Source organism: Hemitrygon akajei, chromosome 8, assembly GCF_048418815.1.
Source record: "Hemitrygon akajei chromosome 8, sHemAka1.3, whole genome shotgun sequence".
NCBI lineage: Eukaryota > Metazoa > Chordata > Chondrichthyes > Myliobatiformes > Dasyatidae > Hemitrygon > Hemitrygon akajei.
In genome coordinates, this window is record NC_133131.1 from 156,717,536 (window position 1) to 156,740,696 (window position 23,161).

Consider the following 23,161-nt stretch of genomic DNA (forward strand, 5'->3'; position numbering starts at 1 on the left):
GGTTGTGGGGAGAAGGCAGGGGAATGGGGTTGAGGGAGAATAAATCAGCCCTGATGAAATGGTGGAGCAAGCTACGTGGCAGAATAGCCTAATTCTCCACCTACAACCAGCAATAAAATTAATAGGTTCCTAATTAAAAACTTCTTATTTCCAAAATCTATTGAAATATATTACTGTTTTAATTTATTTTAAGTTCACATCCAGACAGAAATTTAATCAAGAATCGTACTTGTGGCTTAAACCAAACATGAGTGTTTTGAGAGATGTTAACCAGGCCAGTCTGAAAAAGATTCACTGAGCAATTACCATCAACAGATCACTTGCAACACCAGAGGAAACGACACACTGAACCATTGCTACACCACCATCAAGAATACCTACCGTGCTATTCCACACCCTCACTTCAGGAAGTCTGATCAGCTGGCCGTACTTCTACTCCCTGAGTACAGGCAGAGATTGAAGACTGCAGCACCAATAGTGAGGAACAAGAAGGTATGGACAAGGGAAGCACAGGAGTGTCTACAGGACTGCTTTGAATCAGTGGACTGGACTGTATTCAGGGATTCATCTTCGAACCTGGATGAGTAAGCTGCAGTTGTTACCGACTTCATTAAAACCTGTGTGGATGAGTGTGTGCCTACAAAGGCTTGCTGTACATTCCCAAACCAAAAGCTGTGGATGAACCAGGAGGTACGTCGCCTACTGAAGGCTAGATCTGTGATATTCAAGTCTGGCAACCCAGGCCTAGACCAGGAAACCAGGTATGATTTAAGGAGGGCTATTTCAAGGGTGAAGAGACAATTTCAAATAAGGTTGGAGGCTTCATTGGATATACGGCAACTCTGGCAGGGTCTGCAAGACATTACTTCCTACAAAGCGAAACTCAATAGCATGAATGGCAGCGATGCTTCACTACCAGATGAACTCAACGCCTTCTATGCCCGCTTCAAAAGGGAGAACACAACTACAGCTGTGAAGATCCCTCTGTCTCAGAGGCCAATGTTAGACTGTCTTTAAAGAGGGTGAACCCTCGCAAGGCAGAAGGTCCCGACGGAGTACCTGGTAAGGCTCTGAAAACCTGTGCCAACCAACTAGCGGGTGTATTCAAGGACATTTTCAACCTCTCACTGCTACAGGTACAAGTTCCCACTTGCTTCAAAAAGGCAACAATTATACTAGTGCCTAAGAATAACGTGAGCTGCCTTAATCACTATCACCCCGTAGCGCTCACATCGACAGTAATGAAATGCTTTGAGAGGTTGGTTATGACTAGACTGAACTCCTGCCTCAGCAAGGACCTGGACCCATTGCAATTTGCCTATCGCCACAATAGGTCAGTGGCAGATGCAATCTCAATGACTCTCCACATGGCTTTAAACCACCTGGACAACACAAACACCTACATCAGGATGCCATTCATCAACTACAGCTCAGCATTTAATACCATCATTCCCACAATCCTGATTGAGAAGTTGCAGAACTTCGGCCTCTGTACCTCCCTCTGCAATTGGATCCTCGACTTCCTAACCGGAAGACCACAATCTGTGCGGATTGGTGATAGCATATCCTCCTCGCTGATGATTAACACCGGTGCACCACAGGGGTGTGTGCTTAGCCCACTGCTCTAATCTCTATATACACATGACTGTATGGCTAGGCATAGCTCAAATACCATCTATAAATTTGCTGATGATACAGCCATTGTTGGTAGAATCTCAGGTGGTGACGAGAGGGCATACAGGAGTGAGATATGCCAACTAGTGGAATGGTGCTGCAGCAACAACCTGGCACTCAACGTCAGTAAGACGAAAGAGCTGATTGTGGACTTCTGGAAGGGTAGACGAAGGAACACATACCAATCCTCATAGAGGGATCAGAAGTGGAGAGAGTGAGCAGCTTCAAGTTCCTGGGTGTCAAGATCTCTGAGGATTTAACCTGGTCCCAACATATTGATGTAATTATAAAGAAGGCAAGACAGTGGCTATACTTTATTAGGAGTTTGAAGAGATTTGGCATGTCAACAAATACACTCAAAAACTTCTATAGTTGTACTGTGGAGAGCATTCTGACAGGCTGCATCACTGTCTGGTATGGAGGGGCTACTGCACAGGACCGAAAGGAGCTGCAGAAGGTTATAAATCTAGTCAGCTCCATCTTGGGTACTAGCCTACAAAGTACCCAGGACATCTTTAGGGAGCAGTGTCTCAGAAAGGCAGATTCCATTACTAAGGACCTCCAGCATCCAGGGCATGCCCTTTTCTTGCTCTTACCATCAGGTATGAGGTACAGAAGTCTGAAGGCACACACTCAGTGATTCAGGAACAGCTTCTTCCCCTCTGCCATCCAATTCCTAAATGGACATTGAATCTTTGGACACTACCTCACTTTTTTTTAATATACAGTATTTCTGTTTTTGCACATTTTTTTAATCTATTCAATATATGTAATTGATTTACTTGTTTATTGATTATTATTATCATTTTGTTTCTCTCTGCTGGATTATGTATTTCATTGAACTGCTGCTGCTAAGTTAACAAATTTCAGGTCACATGCCGGTTATAATAAACCCAATTCTGATTCTGATTTGATTATTTGGTTTAGTGGGCTCTTGGCGCCACCTGCTGTGGAAAACGTGCAATGCAGCAGTGGCTGGCATCTGACCCCTTACTCCAAGCAGTACCAAGATACAGCTAACTTTAAAAAGACCAAACTATCCGATCAGGAGACCAATTGCTCTTCCCTGCTGCCACTCATGGTTTTTGTTATAGCCCCATGGGCAGAAATTCCACATCCAGATTGATCAAAGCAATATTTTTAGAACCAGAATCCAAATAATGTGAGGTCTTTAGCATCCAAGAGGTTCACGCAGACTGGAAGACTGAGGGCTGGTGGTCCTGGTGGACCTTATATAGACACACAAAGCTGAGCAAGCTTATACTGCACACCCTCTCGGGTTCACTCCTGACCTCTGGTGCTCTCTGTGTGGGAATGGCTCATTCTCCTTGACACTGTGCAGGTTTCCTGTGGGTGAAAAACTTGCCCCTCAGGTTCCTGTTAAATTTTTTCCCCTCACCTTAAGCTTCTTTCTTTTAGATTTTGATTACAAAACCCTGGCAAACAAACAGTGTCTATACCCTGCATGGATTTATATGCCACAGTGAGATCACCCCTCATTCTCCTACAGTCCTCTGCTCCAACCTGCTCAACATTTCTCCATAACTCAGTCCCTCAAGACTTGGGAACATCCTCCTAAATCTCCTCTGCACTTTTTCCAACTTACTAGCATCTTTAAGCCTACTGCACTTTGAGCTGTCCATGGACAGAATGGTTATTTTCCCAATTGACATAATTTCATGGGATATGGACAAAGGCAGCAGACAGCAATGACTTGATGAGGTCATGAGCTTCATTCTGCCCGCAGCCAGCTGGTCTTGCTTTCCTGTTGGTGCAGAGGACACAGATTTGAGGTTTAGAGGGAATCTGAGGAACAGGTAGGACTTGAAGGAGTGATGGAGGCAGGTACACTCACAATATTTAAGGAGCATTTAGCTGAACGCTCGAAATGCCATGGCTTTAAAATACAAGCGCTGGAAAGCAGGATTAGTATAAATGGGTTCTTGGTGGGTAAGGACGGACTTGATGGACCCATAAACTATCTACGATGCATCGCTGGCACCAACCTATTTGCCATCATGGATATACGGTGTGCACAGAAAGACAGAACAAGACAAACAATATCATGAAGGATCCCACCCACCCTGCTTACGAACTGTTTGCCCCTCTCCCATCAGGGAAGAGGCTCCACACCAGAAACACAATATTCAAAGAAAGTTTCTTCCCCCAAGCCATCAGGCTGATCAACACCCCCACCCATTAATCCACCAAAACACCTCCCACCACCACTACTTTATCAATTCCTGTCAGTCACCTTGTGTACAGACACTCCTGTACCCAGCATCACTTTATGTACATACGATCAACCTTATGGATATATGACCACATTCAAATAGTTACTCATAAATTGTGCTTATTGGATTGCTTTTATATGTATATACATTGTTCTTCTTTTCTGTGTTCTTTATGCTTATAGTGTGTTCTGTTTAGTTGACCAGGATGCAAAGTAACAACCATTTTGTTCTCCTTTACAATGTGTGCTTGATGGACCATCAATAACTCTCTCTGAGACGTAAAGGCGAGATATCGGCTTTTATTGACTGGAAGAAGGAACAAGTAGTAGTTGACCACCATACTACATCCTGGAGACTGAGAGGCCGGGCTCAGGCCTCAATCGCCTTTATACCGGGGTCTGTGGGAGGAGCCACAGGAGCAGTCAGCAGGGGGGGGGTCCAGACAGGTATATGTAGTTCACCACAGTGCTGAAGAACGACCATCTTGAACCGTGAATCTGGTATGACTCCACGGCTCCCCGACACAGAACTGCGGCACAGTGCTTGCTCCGTCCGGTGAGGCGGGCTCCGACCCACGCATGACCTGAGGTCTTTCGTTTTGGCGTGTCGTTTACCCTGTGGGGGTCAAAAAACACTTATCAACGCAGCAGATTGCCCTCTGAATCTCTAACAAGAGACTGTACCCTGCCCACTGCCCAGACACACCACCCACCCAACTGCCCGGGACACAGGGCAAAGGGGCCACTGGGTAAATGGGCCAGCGTTCCACACCTGTGGAAAGTCCTGCAAAGGCAGGGTGAGCTCCTGGCTGTGACGGATGAGGAGGAAATTATTTAGCGAGATGGTGACGAATCTGTGGAATTCATTTCCACAGACGCCGGAGGAGATATATTTAAAGCAGAGGATAATAGGTTCTGGATTAGTAAGGGCCTCAAAGATTACGGGAAGAAAGCAGGAGAATGGGATTGCAAAGCAATATAAATCAGTCATGATGGAATGGTGGAGCAGGCTCGATGGGCCGATTGGCCCAATTCAACTGGTACTTATGGTCTCATTCCTCACAGTATGGTTTGGTAGTGCAGCAGATAGCGAAATACTTAACAGCGCAAGCAATAAGATGGGTTTCAATTCCCTCCCCCCCCCCCCCACACCCCACAGACTGTGAGAAGTTTTTATATTGTCACTGTAACCGCGTGGGTTCTTCCCGGTGTTCTGGTATCGAAGACGTATGGATTAGGGTTTATATGTTGTGTGTATGCTATTTTGGCGCTGGAAAACTTCTGGGCTGCACCCAGTATATTGGGAGTGTGTTGGTCTTCGGCACAAACAACGCTTTTCACTGTATGTTTTGATGTACACTTCACAAATAAAACCATCTTTTTTCTTTCATTTCTTTAGCCAATGGTTTTGAATGCAGTATAAATGGCAATTTCTGATATGCATCACAGGACACAGTTCCAACCCATTGACCTTGGTCAGAATGCTACTGATTACTGAGTTCTGCAGAATAATTGTAAGTTACTGGATTAGATGTCTATAAATAAATCTGGAATAAAATGCTAAGATCAGTTATGATGACTATGAATTACCAGAGTGCTACAAACCTAACAGGTTCAATGTATGGTCCGAAGATAAGAAATATTCTATCCTTGTCTGGTTTGACCTGTATCTTACTCCAGACTCACTGATGCATCCTTTGTACTAATCTCACAACGTGTTTTTCTCAAGGAGCTACTAAGGATGGATATCGACATCTTCAGGTTGAATGCAAGGTATGGTTGAATTCCATTGAACTATAATTGGAGAGTCACTGACCTGAAAAGTACTTTCTTAGCAGTTCCAGAGGGAATTGCCTGTAATATTCTCTTTGCAGGCCAGTTGGTCTCTGACTTCTGCATTTGTATGTTACAACGCAGAGAGCATAGACCAGTCGGGACTGCACACTCCAGCACTGGACTCAGGACCAGAAACTAGGGACAAAGTACAAACATCTCAATTGAGAGAGGGGCTGCACTTCACACCTTGGCTCCTCAGTTTACTCTGGGGCTGGCTGGTGGCTGGCACATGAAATGCACCCCGCACATGTGGAAGAGTAACTGGTCTGGTTTCAACTGCTAATTGTAGATAAGTGCTTTACATTCTTCTTTTTACTTAAACAATGTTTAAATTACAGCACTTAAATGCATTTTAAGTAAGTTTATCACTTTATAATTTTTTAATTTTCTTTTGAACTGTTTTTAAATGTATTTGATCATCAGAGGCATTTTAAAGCATTTCAAAGGCAGTCAAACTTCTCACAAGTTGGCCATAAATGGTAGACCTCAAGACATGTAGACCATTGGGATCACAAAACGCGAGTATGGCTGCAGGATTATCTTCTGGTGAAGCATGGGATGTGGGCCATGTCATGTGTAGTTCAGCACAATATCACTTAAGGGGCACTCACTGTCATGGTCCGGTCTGTGTAATCCGCATTCCGGTTCACAGTCCAGTCCATGTTCCTTATTCCAGGTTTTCCGGGTTTCCCCAGTTTCTGTTGAGGCAGCTGATTCCCGTTTGGGCTGGCTTCATAAATAGCTTCAGGATTCCGCCTCTGGCTGCTGGATTGTTCCAGTCTGAACTCCCTGTTTGTATCCCTTCCCTTCCTGCCTGGTGCCTTGCCCTGTTTGGAACTATCTGTCTCTGTCCATGCCTTTGCTAGGTAGGTCTGGCTGTTTTGCTGCTACCTAGCGTTGGGAACAGTCTTGTTGTGTTCAGTGTTCTATGTTATGAGTCCTGGCCCTATGTCCTGTATCCAAGGAGGGGTCCCTGCTCTGTGTTCTGTGTTATGAGTCCTGGCCCTATGTCCTGTACCCAAGGAGGGGTCCCTGCTCTGTGTTCTGTATTATGAGTCCTGGCCCCATATCCTGTACCCAAGGAGGGGTCCCTGCTTGGTGTTCTGTGTTATGAGTCCTGGCCCTATGTCCTGTACCCAAGGAGGGGCCCCGGCTCGGTGTTCTGTGTTATGAGTCCTGGCCCCATGTCCTGTACCCAAGGAGGGGCCCCGGCTCGGTGTTCCATGTTCCTGTCTCTCCCTAGGCTCTGTGTTCTCGTCATGTCCATGTGCCTTGCCCAGCCCAGGAGTACCTTGCCCAGCCCGGTGCTGGGATTCCCTCATCCTGTGCTGGGGTTCCCTTGTCCCATCCAGGAGTCACTTGTCCTGTCCTGTGCCTCTCCTCGTCCTGTAACCTTGTCATGTCCTTGCCTAGTTCTAGGGTCTGAGCCCGAGTCAAGACCCAGGTTCTGGGTCCTTGTCCAGTCTCTGGCTTGGAGTCCAAGCCCAGGCTCCTAGTTCTCAGTTCCATGTCCTGGTTCCGCTATCCTCGTCAAGTCCTAGCCCAGGCCAGGAGTCCTTGTCTCGTCCGGGGCCAGTGCCGTGTCCAGTGTCCTTTCTCCTCTCTTTCCTTGCTTCCTTTTCACGCCTAGTCAAGACAAGTCAACTTTTATTGTCATTTTGACCATAACTGCTGGTACAGTGCATAGTAAAAATGAGACAATGTTTTTCAGGACCATGGTGTTACATGAAACAGTACAAAAACTAGACTGAACTACGTTTTTAAAAAAAACAACACAGTGAAAGCTACACTAGACCACAGACCTACACTGGACTGTATAAAGTGCACAAAGTCCTGTTCCAGGTAGTGCAGTGTCTGTGTCTTGCTTTTGGGTCCACTCCCAATGTCCACCTTATGACACTTACTGCATTTGGGGATATCTCCATTACTTACGCTCCAGTTATATTCCTTAGTAATTTAGTAAATAGGAATAAGAAAGGGATTCGCTCAACATAAACAGGAAGGTGAACTTTATTTGTCACATGTACATTGAAATGTTGAAGCATACAACAAAATGCATCGCTTACATCTACAACCTACACATTTCAGGGAGGTGGGATTCTCCAAGACCCCACCACCTTGTGGGTGCAACAAAGCTCATTCAGTGTCCGAACTATGTCTCATGGTGTGTCTGCCTGTGTAACAGTGGACCTGGTTTTCATCTCCATGTGTTGGACACCAGCTGTCCATCAACCTGCTCCGTCTGCCTCTCTCTGCAGGAATTCTAACAAGCAGGCAAGTGTCCTTGCGGAAAGGTAAACAACTTTCAGAGGAACCATAACATCAATCTTTCGAGCAGTTTCTCTCTCTCTCTCTCTCTCTCTCTCTCTCTCTCTCTCTCTCTCTCTCTCTCTCTCTCTCTCTCTCTCTCTCTCTCTCTCTCTCTCTCTCTCTCTCTCTCTCTCTCTCTCTCTCCCTCTCTCCCTCTCTCCCTCTCTCCCTCTCTCCCTCTCTCCCTCTCTCCCTCTCTCCCTCTCCCTCTCCCTCTCCCCACCCGCTGGATGCCTCTCTCTCTTAATAGCAGCACAGTTCATAGGGTCAATTCTGGATGCTGTTCCAAACTAGGGTTACCCATGACAGCCTGTAAGAGTCTCCATGCTTCCAGTGCCAACATAATACGCACACACACGAATCCTTCAGAATGTGGGAGGAAACCGGAAACCCGAGAGGAAGCCCTCCCAGTATGGGGAAGAACATGCAACCTTCTTACAGACGGTGGCAGGAACTGAACCCAGACCGCTGGTGGTGTGAAGTTTTACACAAACCGCTACATTACCATGTCGTCCATTCTCGTCCAGGTTTTCCTGAAATTCACATCCCTGCCTGATCTCTAGTACTCCCGATTCTGAAAGCACGTGGCGATGAACACTCAGTTACTGAGTTGCTAACGCCTCTGGTGAAGAGATTTCTTCCCAACTCAGTTTGTGACCCCCTCACCCTGACGTTATGCCCGCAGTTCTGCTCCCCTGCCATCTCACCATCTACTGCTCCTGCCTCTCAAAATTCATTGTCAGTTTTGCTGGGATTATCTTTCATTCTTCTAAACTATAGCAAATATGGACAGACTCTGGTCAAACACTTCCCAGAGTAAAGCCCTTGAGCCCCAGAATTACATAAGAAAACAGGAGGATGAGGCCGCACTGCCCTTGAAACCTGCCCTGCCTTTCAATATAATCATGCCTGATCCGCCTCAGGCCTCATGGCCTAGTCGTTAGCCTAATGAGGCGTATACACCACCTCTGCTGCAGTTGTTTCCTTGTATCCAAATCCAAAAAGGCTTTGGTAATCTAAGCAGCCCCTTGCTATTAAGAATAATGTACAATTTTCCTACTTAATTGCCTGCTAGTAACTTTGTTTCATCTTTAAGTGCACAGTAGCAGAGCGGTTAGCACAGCACTTTACAATACTAGCGACCCGGTTCGATACCCACCGCTGTCTGTAAGGAGTTTGTACGCTCTCCCCGTGAAAGCGCGAGTTTCCTCCGGGTGCTCCCACAGTCCAAACCACAGTACCGGTTGGTAGGTTAAATTGCCCTCTGGTCCCATAGTTAAATCAGGGGTCGCAGGATGACATGGCTCAGAGGGCTGGAAGGGCCTGTTCAACACTGTATCTCAATAAATAACATTTAAAACAAATAAACAAAAATCTGTAAGCACCAAAATTTAATAGTTTCTCATTGTTCAAAGCTCAATGTAAATTTATTATCGAAGTACATATCTGTCACCATATACAACCCTGAGATTTGTCTTCTCGTGGGCATTCCCAATAAGTCCATTGTAGAATAATAACCACAACAGAATCAATGGAAGTTCTTCATGCTATCAAAGTGAAAATCTTGCACTTTGCCATATCTCACTGTCACCCAGTTAACCTATCCTTACTCTTTGCAAACTCTACACCCTTCTCAGTGAGCACTTTGCCAACCAACATTATGTTTACGACAAGCTAAGTTGAAATGCCTTTAAGCCTGATTGCAGATAGTTACCACCCCAGTACTGATCCCTGCTTGCAACAGTCTGAAAATAGCATAGTTATTCACTGTGTCTGTTCCCTTTCCTTTAAGCAATTCTCTGTTTGTGCACAAATATTATCTCACACTTGTGAACTCTTCACTTGGCTAACAACTGTTTTTCGATCCCATGGTTACAGTCCGCAACACAAAATGCTGGAGGAACTCAGCAGGTCAGGCAGTGGACTTTTCTGGCAGAGGCCCTTCATTGGGACTGGTCATCCAGAGATGCTGCCTGACCCACTGAGCTCCTCCAGAATTTGTGTGTGTTGCTGTAGATTTCCAGCATCTGCAGTATCTCTTGTATTTCCTTAAAAGTCTCCAGCAGATTTATTGAAAGTTACTAGGCCCGTGGTGACTCAGCTTGATATTAGTGGGATTCTCAATGACTGTTTCTTTCTTAAGAATGCTTCCAACATTTTAAAACCATAAGATATAGGAGCAGAATTAGGCCATTTGGCCCATCGAGTCTGCACCACCATTTGATCATGGCTGATTTATTATCCTCCTCAACTCCATCCTCCTACTTACATCCCATAACTTTTCATGGCCTGACCAATCAAGAACCTATCAACGTCTGCTTTAAATGTACTTAATGACTTGGCCTCTACAGCCACCTATGGCAAGGAATTCCACAGATTTACCACCCTCAGGCTAAAGAAATTCCTCCCAATGTCTGTTCTAAGTAGACGTCCCTCTAGTCTGAGGCTGTGCCTGCTGGTCTAGACTCCACCACTATAGTAAACACCTTCTCCACATCCACTCTATCTAGGCCTCTCAGTATTCAATAGGTTCCCCCCCCCCCCCCACCTTCTAAACTCCAGTGAGCACAGGCCCAAGACATCAAACACTTCTCACATTCACCCTTTCATTCCTAGAATCATATTCGTGAACCTCCTCTGGACCCTCTCCAACTCCCTTTGCACCACTGATCTTCAAATTTTCTCCCCATTTCGAAAATAGTCCATGCTTTGATTCCTTCTACCAAAGTGCATGATCATACAGTTCCCATAACTATATTCAATCTGCCACTTTTTTGCCCGTTCTTCTAATCTTCACATCATCCGCAAACTCACAAAGCTATCAATTCCATCATCCAAATCATTAAACATTTCATGTGAAAAGAAGTGGTCCTAACAGCAACCCCTGCAGAACATCACTAGTCACCAGCAGACAACCAGAAAAGGCCCCCTTTATTGCTGCCAGTCTGCCAAACTATCTTTGCTCATATCTTTCCTGTAATACCATGGGCTCTTTTTTTGTTAAATAGCCTCAGGTGCGGCAACTTGTCAAAGGCCTTCTGAAAATCCAAGTAAACAACATCCACTGACTCTCCTTTGTCTATCCTGCCTGTTATTTCCTTAAAGAATTCCAACCAATTTGTCAGGCAAGATTTCCCTTTAAAGAAACCATGCTGACTTAGACCTATTTTATCATGTGCTGTCAAGTACTCTGAAGCTTCATCCTTAAGAAATCAAGTTAACTGGTCTATAATTTCCTTTTTCTGCATCTCTCTCTTCTTAAAGAGTAGAGTGACATTTGCAATTTTTCAGTCCTCCCGAACCATTGCAGAATCGAGTGATTTTTGGAACATCACTACCAATGCTTCCACAGTCTCTTCAGCCACCTCTTTTCAAACTGAATGGGGTGCAGTCCGTCAGGTCTAGGTGACGTATCTACTTTCAGATCTTTCAGATTCCCAAGCACTTATTTCTGCCCCCAACATGTTTGAATTTCTGGCATATAGCTAGGCGGCTAAAGAGGAATACAGGAGAGAGCTGGAGAACCGGCTTGGGCAAAGTAGCACACAGGAGGTGTGCAGAGGCATGAAGAACATCACTGGCTTCAATGGGCCTAGCAGTAAAGCCTCGGAATGCAGCCATGAATGGGCTAATGAGTTAAACCAATTCTTCAATGGGTTTGATAATTGCCCTCCTGTTCACACCTCCTCAGCACACCAGTCCAGCTGCTGAGGTACCCAGTAGATAGATAGATACTTTATTCATCCCCATGGGGAAATTCAACATTTTTTCCAATGTCCCATACACTTATTGTAGCAAAACTAATTACATACAATACTTAACTCAGTAAAAATATGATATGCATCTAAAATCACCCTCTCAAAAAGCATTAATAATAGCTTTTAAAAAGTTCTTAAGTAGTTTACTTAAATACATTGAGTCCTAACCCCGGCACTTTAACATATCTTACTCCTGGCGGTTGAATTGTAAAGCCGAATGGCATTGGGGAGTATTGATCTCTTCATCCTGTCTGAGGAGCATTGCATCGATAGCAACCTGTCGCTGAAACTGCTTCTCTGTCTCTGGATGGTGCTATGTAGAGGATGTTCAGGGTTTTCCATAATTGACCGTAGCCTACTCAGCGCCCTTCGCTCTGCTACCGACGTTATACTCTCCAGTACTTTGCCCACGACAGAGCCCGCCTTCCTTACCAGCTTATTAAGACGTGAGGCGTCCCTCTTCTTAATGCTGCCTCCCCAACACGCCACCACAAAGAAGAGGGCGCTCTCCACAACTGACCTATAGAACATCTTCAGCATCTCACTACAAACATTGAATGACGCCAACCTTCTAAGGAAGTACAGTCGACTCTGTGCCTTCCTGCACAAGGCATCTGTGTTGGCAGTCCAGTCTAGCTTCTCGTCTAACTGTGATCCCTCAGCACCAATGTCTCCCCTCCACCCTCCTCCCCCTTTCCAATTCAACATGTGGATGAACAACACAGGCTACCACAGTCTACATCCCTTCCTTGCCCTGCACCTACCATCCACACATCCACATACCAACTGTTATCATCCCAATTCCCACCTCCCCCAGCCTCCACCTTCCACCAACTCCCCACTCATCATGGACTCACCTTCACTACCGAGCAGGTGAGGTGGGCTCTGGGGAAACTCAGGCACGGCAAAGCATCGGGACCGGATCGTGTGAACCCCAAGGTCCTGAAGGACTATGTTGAGCAGCTGTGCGGGGATCTCCAGCGCATTTTCAATCTGAGTCTCAGCCGGAAAGGATCTGACTGTGTGGTTCCAGTACCCAAGAAGGCCAGTTGAAAGTCTTGAATGACTACCCTCCAGCGGCCCTGACCGCACGCATCATGAAGACCCGAGAGAGGCCAGTCTTGGCACACCTCCAGCCCCTGGTCAGATCAACTCTCGATCCCCTGCAGGTTGCCTACACACTGGAGTCAGCAATGCTATCATCTACCTGCTGAACAGAGCCTGCTCCCATTTGAATAAACAGGAAACACTGAGGATCATGTTTTTTTTTAAATTTCACCTGCTATTTCTCTTTCCCCCATTACTACCTCCCCAGCATGGCTTTTTAGTTGCCTTCTGCTGTTTTTAAAAGCTTCTCCATCCCTTAAGTCCCCACTAATTGTTACTCCATTATATACCCCCTCTTGTTTTTCTTGCTATCTTCCCTTGTCAGCCCAGTTTGTGTCATCCTCCTTTTAGAATACTTCCTTGGGATGTATTTATCTGGTGCCTTCTGAATTCCTTCCAGAATCTCCATTCATAACTGTTATGCCATCATCCCTGCTAGTGTCCCCTTAAATCAGGTTTGGTCAGGTCCTCTCCCATGACTCTAAAATTCCCTTTACTCTACTATAATACTGATATATCTGACATTATCTTCTCCCTCTCAAACTGCAGGGTGAATTCTGTTATTATGATCACAGCCTCCTAAGGGGCACTTTATTTTAAGATCCCTAATCAAATCTGGTTCATTAAACAACACCCAGTCCAGAATTGCCTTTTCGCTAGAGGGATAAACCACAAGCTGCTCTGAAGGGCATCTCATAGGCATTCTACAAGTTCCCTCTTTTCAGATCCAGTACCAACCCAATTTTCCCAACCTACCTGTATATTGAAATCCCCCATGACAATTGCAACATCGTCCTTTCTACATGCCTTTTCTATCTGTTGCACGGGGCGACTGAGGAGAACCCAAGTGCAGGACACTGGCATGTCAACTGAGTTGGGAATGCTGGCATAGACGTGAACGTAAAATAACAAACAGGAGGAATCTTGTCAAGGAGACGGGATTTACAGGGACTATCTTGAAACTGGAGCTGAACTTTGAACTAACGATTCTAATTGGACAAGAGAATGAAGTATCGCATGAGAATAACGGGTTTTTTCAGAATGGCAGGCAGCGACTAGTGGGGTACTGCAAGGCTCGGTGCTGGGACCGCAGCTATTTACAATATACATTAATGATTTAGATCAAGGGATTAAAAGTAACATTAGCAAATTTGCAGATGACACAAAGCTGGTTGGCAGTGTGAAATATGAGGAGGATGTTAGGAGAATGCAGGGTGATTCGGACAGGTTGGGTGAGTGGGCAGATGCATGGCAGATGCAGTTTAATGTGGATAAATGTGAGGTTATCCACTTTGGTGGCAAGAACAGGAAGGCAGATTACTATCTGAATAGTGTCAAGTTAGGAAAAGGGGAGTTACAATGAGATCTAGGTCTCCTTGTTCATCAGTCACTGAAAGTAAGTATGCAGGTACAGCAGGCAGTGAAGAAAGCTAATGGCATGTTGGCCTTCATAACAAGGGGAGTTGAGTACAGGAGCAAAGAGGTCCTTCTGCAGTTTTACAGGGCCCTGGTGAGACTACACCTGGAGTATTGTGAGCAGTTTCGGTCTCCAAATTTGAGGAAGGACATTCTTGCTACCGAGGGAGTGCAGTGTAGGTTCACGAGGTTAATTCCTGGGATGGCAGGACTGTCATATGTTGAAAGATTGGAGCGACTGGGCTTGTATACACTGGAATTTAGAAGGGTGAGAGGGGATCTGATTGAAACATATAAGATTATTAAGGGATTGGACACGCTTGAGACAGGAAACATGTTCCCGATGTTGGGGGAGTCCAGAACCAGAGGCCACAGTTTAAGAATAAGGGGTAGGCCATTTAGAACAGAGTTCAGGAAAAACTTTTTCACCCAGAGAGTTGTGGACCTATGGAATGCTCTGCCTCAGAAGGCAGTGGAGGACAATTCTCTGGATGCTTTCAAGAGAGAGTTAGATAGAGCTCTTAAAGTTAGCGGAGTCAAGGGCTATGGGGAGAAGGCAGGAACGGGGTACTGATTGTGGATGATCAGCCATGATCACAGTGAATGGCGGTGCTGGCTCAAAGGGCTGAATGGCCTACTCCTGCACCTACTGTCTATTGTCTAATAGACCAACAAACTGACAACCTGTGATAGTGATGCCAGCATACTTACTTCACAGACTCTGATGAAACCCAGGTGTACTGTAATTAAGTAAACTAGCAGCAATTGGAAATCTAATAACTGAAATTAGGGTATAATCAGAGAGAAAGGAGCGTTAAAGGGGAACAGTCAACCAGAACCATGACACTATCTCTTGGTATAATTTATATCTACATTGTGGCTACTGTTCAGAGGCCTGTATATAAAGCCTGTTAGGTCTTTTTACCTTTGCAATTCCTTAACTCAACCCAGAATGATTCTACACCTTCTGATCCTATGTCACCACTTTCTAAGGGTTTGATTTCATTTTTTTATCAACAGAGCCACGCCACCCCCTCTGCCTACCTGCTGGTCCTTTCAATGCAAGTTGTACCCTTGGATGTTAAGCACCCAATTATGATCTTTTTTCCAGCTATGGCTCAGTGATGCCCACAATGTCATACCTGCTCATCTCTAACTGTGCTACAAGATCATTATTCCATACACTGTGCGCAGTTAAATATAACACCTTCAGTCCTGTATTCATCACCCTTTTCAATTTTGCCCCCTCGATACACCTTAACTCATCCCACTGCCCGATCTTCTGCCTGACCATCCTCACAGTGCATCCAACTGTTCCATGCCGGTTTCCAACCCACTGCAGAATTAGTTTAAACCCTGCCCACAAGGAGTTTGGTCCCCCTCCGATTCAGGTGTAACCCATCCTTCTTGTTCGGGTCGTACCTTCCCCAGAAGAGATCAGGATGATCCAGAATCTGAACCTGTGCCCCCTGCACCGAATCTTCAGCCATGCACTCACCCGCCAGCCCATCATGTTCTTCCCCTCTCTGGCGCGTGGTACAGGCAGCACTCCAGAGACTGGTACCCTTGAAGTCCTGCTTTTTAGCTTTCGAACTAACCTCCTATATTCGCTCTTCTGGACCCCATCCATTGGCATTGGTACCAATATGTACCGGGACTTCCGGCTTTAGAATGCCGTTGACCCGATCCAAGACATCCCCGACTTCGGCACGTGGGAGGCAACGTACCATCCCGGTGTCTCTTCCACGTTCACAAAATCTCCTGTTCGCTCCTCTCTCTATGGAATCCCCCTTCGCTTCTGAGCACAACGCCGCATGTTCCCCCTGGAATGTGGTCCCCCCCACCCCACAACTGTATCTAAAGCGGTATACCTATTATTGAGGGGAACGGCCACAAGGGTTCTCTGCACTGGCTGCCCATTCCCTTTCCCTCTACCTGGCAGCCACCCAGGTACCTGCCTCCCGCATCTACCTCCTTTACGAGGTGGCTCCTATCACCTCATTTTCCCTTAAGAGCTGAAGGTCATCCAGCTGCCAATCCAGTTCCTTAACACGGTCTCTAAGGAGCTGCAGCTCGATGCTCTGTGCCGATGTAGTTACACGGGAGAGTGGAGGTCTCCCAGAGTTCCCACATCTCACACAAGAACATACCACTAACCCTGGGCCCATTCTCAATGCACCAGCTATGAAGATTAAAAGCTTACTGGAAACTCGCTGCATTTTCTGGCAAGCGATGCCGGAATGTGATCTGTTTTGCTTTCCCCTTTTACCTCCTGAACAAGTTCACAGGTCACTAATATGTGCAAGTTTCTCCTCACCTCGTTGCTGACGGCAATGAAGAGGAAATCATTCCGCTTGCGTAGCGCCCGTAGCAAAGTTAAAACATCCCACCTATCCGAAATGCAGTTAGCGTTGTTTACTCTGCTGTGTCTGGGGTACGAGTCTGGAGACTCTAAACTCTCGATTATCTGTCAGTCTCGGCTGCGGAAGATGGAGTTTCCTCTAAGGAAAACACGGATTAAGTGGGGTAAAGAAAGGCTGCCCTTGGGGTCCAAAAGCAATTTAATCCTGTAGCCAGACTAACAATTCGGAATGGACCTGAATATTTTTAAAAATGTAGGAATATTTTCACTTGCAGTTAAATTTGCGTTGTTGAACACAGGCAGCCCGTAGTTGGCGGTTTTGAAGAGGTAATGCTACAGTGAGGTTGTCTGAATATTACCGCGTAGCGTTTCTATTTTACTGCTGTCATACGATGGTTCACAGTAGTGTTTGTTCGGAGCCTGTCGGAGGAAGCTGTCTTCTCTTCCACGTTATCTGCCCATTCCCGAGGGGATTTAAAAGAGCCTCCTTGGGGGCAAAGCGGCATCACTTCCTCAGGTGGCTGGATCGCCTTTTGGAAACGGACAATGGGCAGGGAGAGGGGCAGAGAAGACGGGGCGGGTGGGTGATGGCGGAAGATCAGGATCTGCCGCCGCCAAACCACGAGAGGTGGAGGAGAAGAGGATGTCATATCCTTTCTGAAATCGCAAAGGTTCCGTTAAGTGTGGACATCCGCTGCAGAGGTAGTGCTGGCAAATTGCAGCATTCGGGTGAGACCACCAGGAACAAGGGTTCCCAATCTGGGGTTCGGGGACCCTTCATTAATGGTAGCGGCCCATGACATTCATAAAGTTCAGGAATCACTGACTGGCAACTTGTCCGGGAGTTGTGGCCTGATTTTGGAGCATCTCCAATCAAAACAACTTTTATAGATGAGCTGTCACTGCCGATTTAACTTCTGTTGTTTATTTCAAGATTAAACTTGATAAAAAGAATTAACATGCCGCAGAGCTCTTAATGTTCTTAATGTCATTGGTCAATACATTCAGTAGTGCTAGCTCATAGCACCATGGTTACATACACAACTTAATGTTTAATTTGTGGGGGGGGGGGGTTCGCGAATGCTGCTTATACGATGTTATATGCCTGTGATGTTGCTATAAGTTTGATTTAATTGTGCCTGCGCACACACATATACTGTACGTCAGATGCATGACGGCAACTCATAAACACGAGTGTTTCTGCCGATGCTGGAAATCCCGAGAAACAGACACAGAATGCCGCACTCGTGATGGGTCTCAGCCGGAAACATCGGCTGTTTATTATTCTCCGCAGAGGCTGCCTGACCCGCTGAGTTCCACCAGCACGTTGCGTGTGCGTTATTCTGGCCTGGCAACTACTCTGCCCGGGACAAGGACCTGCAGAGGGTTGTGGACACGGCTCAGCACACCGCAGAAATCAGCCTCCCTCCGTGGACTCAACACTTCTCGTTGCCTTGGTAACATTGGCAGCATAATGAAAAATCCCACCTATCCCAGGCATTTTCTCTTCTCCCCTCTTCCATTGGGCAAAAGCCTGAAAACATGTTGGGCAGCTTCTACCGCACAGTGATAGAAGCTGAGTGATTCCCTAGTACAATCAGGTGGGTTCTGCACCTCACAATCTGCCTCATTGTGACCCTGCTCCTTACTGTCTACCTGCACTGCACTCTCCGTACTGTAACACTCTAATCTGTACTTGGTTATGTTTCATGTTGCACTACCTCAACGTACTGTTGTAATGTATTGATCTATACGGATGGCAGGGAAGTTTCTCACTGTGCCTCCGTACACATACCAGTAATAAACCAATTTGCCATTTTCCTTTTGTATATGACATAAACTCATTTTTCACTTTTGGCATTGGCTGCTTTTCCTATCAGAAACAGTAAGGCCAGATCAAGGGCAGTTTAGTGTCGATAAGCCTGAAATGTGCAATATAAAGATACTCCGACAGGTAGCATCTATGGAAAAGAGTACAGTCAACGTTTCAGGCAGAGACTCTTCAGCAGGACTGGAGAAAGGAAGATGAAGAGTGTTATGCCGTTGGCCCCCTCCTTTGTGAAGAACTCTAGTTAAGGGGGGGGTCAGCTGACCCAAAAGAGAAAGACGTGCGGAAGACCACGTTCTCCCAAGAAGCAGAATAACGGTGACTTTGACTATTGTCTCATGGAGACCACGTGAAAAACCCTCGGGCAAAGTGGGCTGGTTGAGAGAAAGATCGCATTACCTACAACTTGATTGATACCTGCGATCCCGTGAAGAAGTATAAAGGCGGGTCTGAGGGGAGCACCCAGCAGACACGAGATCGATTCCCGTGGGAGCGGGACGCCATTTTGAAGGAAGCCACGTACGCTAGATTCCGACTTTGAATCTGTGGCTAAAACCAACGAAAGACTGCTTTTAAAATAACAACGGGGAAGTCTGCTCCCCTGATTCCAAGGATTTGCTCTGCCAAGACGACGGGCAAGTGTGCATCTTTTCTAAATTATAAAGGAAAAAGCCTGCAAACTTCTGAGTGACTCTTAAGACTTCCGTTGGACTCAGTATTACCCCCTAGACAACTGTAGAGCTTATTTCTGATTGATTATGGTTACACCGGTGTTTTAGATTGAGTTTTGACGATCTGAATGTTTTGTATTAACCATACGTTTGTGCCCTTGTTGAATAAAACGTTTGAAAATAGTAGCATCCGACTCAGCTGATCCATCTATCTCTGCTGGTAAGTTACCTGGTTACGGGGTTTTCGTAACAAGAGTCAGAGCTAGAAGGTGGGGGAGGGGAGAGAGGACACAACTTGCTAGGTGAAACTGGGAGGTGGGGGGTGAAGTGAAGGTGTGGAAGTTGATTGGTGAAAGAGATACAGGGCTGGAGAGGGGGGAGTCTGATATGAGAGGACAGAAGGCCATGGAAGAAAGAAAAGGGGGAGGAGCACCAGTGGGAGGCGATGGGTGGGGAAGGAGACAAGCTGAGAGAGGGAAAAGGGGAATAGAGAAGGAGGGGTAGAGGTATTACCGGAAGTTTGAGAAATTGGTGTTCATGCCATCAGGTTGGAGGCTACCCAGACAGAATATAAGATGTTGCTCCTCCAACCTAAGCGTGGCCTCTTCCCTCTCTCACTTTATCTTTTTGCCTGTCTATCACCTCACATTACTTTTAAATTCAGTCTTTTCACATAGAACATACCCCAGAACAGTATCTTTGGGAGATCACACACCAGTTCTCATTGAGGTGTCAGCAGAGGATTCAAGTTCCTGGATGCCACTATCTGAGAGGGTCTATCCTCAGCCCAACACATTAATACGATCGTGAAGAAGGCTGCTTCAGTGGGACTATGAGGAGATTTGGTGCGTCACCAAACACTGCTGCAAATTTGCAAATTACTGTAAGTGTATGACGGCAAGCATTCTGATTGGTTGCATCACCATCTGGTATGGCGGCTCGAAAGTGCAGGATTGAAAGAGGCTGCAAAGGATTGTAGAGTCAGCCAGCACAACCCCCCCCCCCCCCAACCAACGAGCACATCTTCAGAAGGTGGCGCCTCAACAAGGTGGTATTAGGGACCCTCATCATCTGCGACATGGCTTCTTCTCATTTCAACCATCAGAGAGGAGGTACAGGAGCCTGAAGACCCGTACAATGTGTTGGGAACTGCTTCTTACACTCTCATCAGATTTCTGAATGGTCCATGGCACTACCCCACTATTTCTCTTGTGCATTATTTATTTATTTTTAACTTACAGTGATTTTTATGCCTTGCATTATACTGCTGCCATAAAACAACACATTTCATGACATGTCAGTGATAATAAATGTGATTCTGATACTGAGTACAGGATGAGGCCCATCTGAAGACATCATGGCTCGGTATAGCAACTACTCTGCATGTGACTGCAAGAAACTGCAGAGAACTGTTGTTCGGTACATCTAGAAGGCAGCTTCCCCTGCCTGGACACTGTCCATGCTACTTGCTGCTTCAGTTAAAGCAGTCAGCATAATCAAATATCCCGCCCATCCTAAACATTCTCCTTTCCCCTCTTCTGTCGGGCAGGAGATACAAAAGCCAAGGTGCACGTACCACCAGGCTCAAGGACAGCTTCTAAGCACTGTTGTAAGAGGATTGAATTTTTCGATGGTACCATAAGATGGATTCTGAATCTCACTCTAACTTGTGATGATCTTGCACCATATTGTTTACCTGAACTGCACTTTCCAATATGTTGGTCCATGGCCTCCTCTGCTGGAATGATGAGACCATTCTCAGGGTGGAGGAGCAATATCTCGTATTTCATCTGGGTAGCCTCCAACCTGATGGCCATGAACATTAATTCCTCTAACTTCCAGTAATTTCTTCTCTTGCTCCTTCCCTCTTCTTCAATTCCCCTCTCTCACCCTGCTCTTATTTTATCTCTTCTCGTCACCTGCCTATCACCTCCCCTCCCCCCCCACCTCCCGGTGTTCATTCTCCTTCCCTTTCTCCCAGGACCCACTCTCCTCTCCTATCAGATTCCTTCTTTTCCAGCCTTTTGCCTTTTCTACCTATCACCTCGCAGCTTCTTACTTCATCCCCCTCCACCACCTGGCTCCACCTATCACCATCTAGCTTGTACTCCTTCCCCTCCCCACCTTCTCTGCCGGTCCTGAAGAAGGGTCTCGACCCCTCTCCATAGATGCTGCCTGACCTGCAGAGCTCCTCCAGCGTTTTGTATCTGTTGCTGAGGGTTTCCAGCATCTGCAAGATTTCTTGTGTTTATGATTTGCTGCATTTTGTGGTAGCTTTTGCACTCTATTCGGTGTTGCTATTGTTTTACCTTATTCTATCTCAATGCACTGTGTAATGATCTCATCTGTATGAACAGTACGCAAGACAAGGTCATTGCTGTACTTCAGTGCATGTGACAATAATGAACCAATTCTATTTCCTTTGGCCCAACTCGTCCATGTTGGACCAAATGTCTATGTGAACTAGTTTAGATCTCCCTAAATGTTCTCTATCTGTGTACCTATCTAAATGTAATTGTACCTGCCTCCACCACTTCCTCCGGCAGCTCATTCAATATACCCGCCAGCATCCACGTGGAAAAACCTACCCATCAAGTTTCCTTTAAATTGTTTCCCTAATATTCTAAGCTCATGCTCTCATTTTAGGCTCCCTATCCCTGGAAAAAGATGATCCCATCCACATCCTTCATAATTTTATAGATCCCTACAAGGTCACCCCTCAGCCTTCTATGAACATAGAAGATAGAACATTACAACACAACACAGGCCCTTTGGCCCACAATATCGTGCCAACCCTTTAATGTACTCTAAGATCAATCTAACATTTCTGTCCTATATAACCCTCTATTTTTCTCCCATGCATCTAAGTACAAGGTCTATTTGGGAAGATCGGATATGGGGTGAAATGTGGCAGTGGGGTCCAGGCCCAGAACATATCAAAGCAACAAGACCCAGGTCCTAGAACAAGGAATGACCCAATGTTTGGACAATTTAAACACCAGGCCAGATTGAATGGCAGGGTTTCGAGGCCAGAGGCGAGGGTTGGGTCGGTTCTGCTTGCTGCTCCGTGATGTTTATGAAATTACAGTAATTACAGAGGCATGAGAGAGGAGCTGGCCAGAAGTGATTGGAAAAGAACACTGGCAGGGATGATGGCAGAGCAGCAATGGCTGAAATTTCTGAAGCAATTTGAAAGGCACAGGATATACATCTTAAACAGGAAGAACTATTCTAAAGACAAGATGACACAACCATGGCTAACAAGGGAAGTCAAAGGAACATAAAAGCCAAAGAGAGGGGATATAATAGAGCAAAAATTAGTTGGGAAGCTTTTAAATACCAACAGAAGGCAACTAAAAAGTCATTAAAAAGGGAAAGATGGAATATGAAAGTAAGTTAGCCAATAATATTAAAGAGGATACCAAAAGTTTCTTCAGATATATGAAGTGTAAAAGAGAGGCACGAGTGGATATTGGACAGCTGGAAAATAGTGCTGGAGAGGTAGTAACAGGGGATGAGGAAATGGCAGAAGAGCTGAATGAGTATTTTGCATCAGCCTTCACTGTTGAAGGCTCTAGCAGTATGGTGGAAATTCTAGGTGCCAGGGGCTATGAAGTGTGTGAAATTACCATTACTAGGGAGAAGGTTCTTGGGAATCCCAAAAGGTCTGAAGCTAGATAAGTTACCTGGACCAGATCGTCTATACCTCATGGTTCTGAAAGTGGGAGCTAAAGGGATTGTGGAGGCATTAGTAATGATCTTTCAAGAATCGCTAGATTCTGGAATGGTTCCAGAAGACTGGGAAATTTGCAAATGTCACTCCACTCTTCAAGAAGGGAGAGAGGCAGAAGAAAGGAAACTATAAGCCAGTCAGTCTGACCTTAGTGTTTGGGAAGGTGTTGAAGTCGACTCAACACACACAAAATGCCGGAGGAACTCAGCAGGCCAGGCACCATCTATGGAAGA

The 23,161-nt window shown here is 45.9% G+C and overlaps 1 long non-coding RNA gene across 1 annotated transcript; it reads right to left on the bottom strand.

The window, feature by feature from the left end:
* Positions 1–4,206: 4,206 nt before the first annotated feature.
* LOC140731482 (uncharacterized) lies at positions 4,207–17,492 on the bottom strand. The gene is made up of 3 exons (XR_012099853.1): positions 16,652–17,492; positions 9,213–9,386; positions 4,207–4,523 (listed from the first exon to the last, which is right to left on the bottom strand). It is a non-coding gene; the product is annotated as an uncharacterized lncRNA (long non-coding RNA).
* Positions 17,493–23,161: the final 5,669 nt, after the last annotated feature.